The sequence below is a fragment of the Ornithodoros turicata genome, chromosome 1 (assembly GCF_037126465.1).
Source record: "Ornithodoros turicata isolate Travis chromosome 1, ASM3712646v1, whole genome shotgun sequence".
Taxonomy (NCBI): domain Eukaryota; kingdom Metazoa; phylum Arthropoda; class Arachnida; order Ixodida; family Argasidae; genus Ornithodoros; species Ornithodoros turicata.
In genome coordinates this window covers 118,391,672-118,393,838 of record NC_088201.1, presented here as the reverse complement: position 1 = coordinate 118,393,838, position 2,167 = coordinate 118,391,672, and the positions used below count along the sequence as shown (strand labels likewise).

General features: G+C 40.1%; 1 long non-coding RNA gene across 1 annotated transcript; it reads right to left on the bottom strand.

Annotated features, from left to right (window-relative positions):
- Window positions 1-549: 549 nt before the first annotated feature.
- Window positions 550-1,964, bottom strand: LOC135368351 (uncharacterized). The gene is made up of 2 exons (XR_010414761.1): window positions 1,803-1,964; window positions 550-1,223 (listed from the first exon to the last, which is right to left on the bottom strand). It is a non-coding gene; the product is annotated as an uncharacterized LOC135368351 (long non-coding RNA).
- Window positions 1,965-2,167: the final 203 nt, after the last annotated feature.

Below are 2,167 nucleotides of genomic sequence, written 5' to 3'. Positions count from 1 at the left end.
AACAGAACGATTTGGAGCTTGAAACAGTTGTGCTTTTGTCATTTTGGACCTCGTGTATCCTGTCTGTGAAGCGTAAACAAAAAAGTCTAACACGATATGCTTTTGTAAACAAGATCACTGATGATGAGTAACGAGAGTATACATTTTTCAAGTTCAACATTTATTTCTTGCACTTATGCATTTCAGGATACAATGAACGTGCAGGAAGGTCGCAAAAGACTACATTTATTGTTTTGTGACCTTCCTACAATGACAATATATATTTTAGGGATGACAATGGATTGGATTGGATTGGATTGGAAAAGAAAGAAAAATATGGAGAAAAATATGACAATGGACAAGTACACTCTCTAAATTTGTAGCACTCAATTTTAGGTTGGAATGAGCAAAGAATAGCAACTTCCCTCCTGATATTTTCTCATATACGCTGAATTTTAAATTTAATGTGATCAACAGTAGATGTAAACATCATCAGTACCAGAGAAATGCATCCTCAATAAATAAATTTCTTCTTATAGCATATATGTGCATGCCTATTAACTGAAACGATTATCACAGTTCCCTGACATGTTTTAATTTCTGAGAGTGTACTGTAGAGGCTGCTTAGATCTACAACAGTTCACACAAGGTATTATATACTGTGAATGCCTTTAAAAATCCCATGTGACACATATGCTTTTACTTTCTGGAGGTGCTGTGGTAGTCAAAGTTTGTGGGCATTACGCAGGTTAAGCACCCATTTCTTGAGTATGTCGAGGCAGCTGTGAAGTAACCTGTATTGATGATTATTCCAATTTTTATGGTGCATCGACAACAAAGGCAATAATACATCAGAACATTGGTTTGGGTGCAACCAGTTAAAAATGAATGTTGTTTAATAAATGCATTGGACAAATGTTAAAACATCAGTTTAAAACATGGCTTACAATCCCTGTATCTTCTAAAAATTGAAAAGACTAAAACCTATTCTAAAAAGAATATGGGGAACTCTTCTAAAAAGAATTATAATTATTATATTGCTGGGTGAAGGAGCCTAAGGTGTGTTTCTGATGTCAACATGTATGAAAATGTGCAAATTTGAGAGAGGCTAACCACAGTGCGTGCACTGAGGTGGTTCCTTCCTGTAAAGTAGAAACCAGTGGATGAGGAACTTGATACTTATCTGTACACCCAGTCGTATCACACTGCACAGATTATTCACTGGGTAGTCCACATGACGAAACCTGTATTGACGAGACACCACTTTTGCCTTAAAAACTGCTACAAATAGCACGGCACGCTACAAATTATTATTATCGTAACAAGCTGACGATACAGGTGACTGAGGTGAGACACAAGGCGTTATCCAAGTCGCGCCACACCACCGTCACGTAGCATTCTGTGTCACAAATCAAACCAAGGCAGAAAACAATACCAATACATGAAAAAATGTGACAATCTTGGTCTAATTACGACGTAATACCGAACTTGTGCGCGAAGGTAATTCAAAGAAATGAATGTGGCACTTGCTTCCGCAGAGAACACGGTGTACCATGCTAGCAATGCATGCAAAAAAGCGCTCGAGTGCTCGCACATATATTGATGACAACACTACCAGTGTACTATAACATGTTCTTTCAAGCACATTATGCACTCAAACTGTATTTGCCACCAGGTAACATGCAAGTGTGCTCGATTGAACCTCGGAAGAGCGATCAAGCAACCTGCATCCAGTGCTCGTTTTGAACAAAAAAACACTTCATAATGGTCAACTAAATATACAGAATAGACGCCTATTTATTCCTTGATACAGAATTACTCACCTGTAGAAATTTAGGCCCTGTATCCTTGCCAGTACGGTTGGTACGACCGTAATTGCAAGAAGTTGCCATGATCGCTGCGGCGACTGTTGTGGGTACAGTAAGATGGCGGCCGGTTTCCTCACGCTCGCGCTCCCCATCCGCGATCCAGCCTTTTACAATCGAGATCAGTGTACGCTACCGATCACCATGAGGTTGTACTGAAAACGAGGCTCGGCAGCGACCAACATAAAGAAGGCCGCCGCCGTCGTGAATGGCGCTAGTGACTTGTTCTCATTTATCGTGCAAGAATTAACAAGTAAAAAAGCCCAGCCTTCGTCTTTTGCGGCCTATCGCGTAATCAAGATATACGGGTACGCCCAATTGCT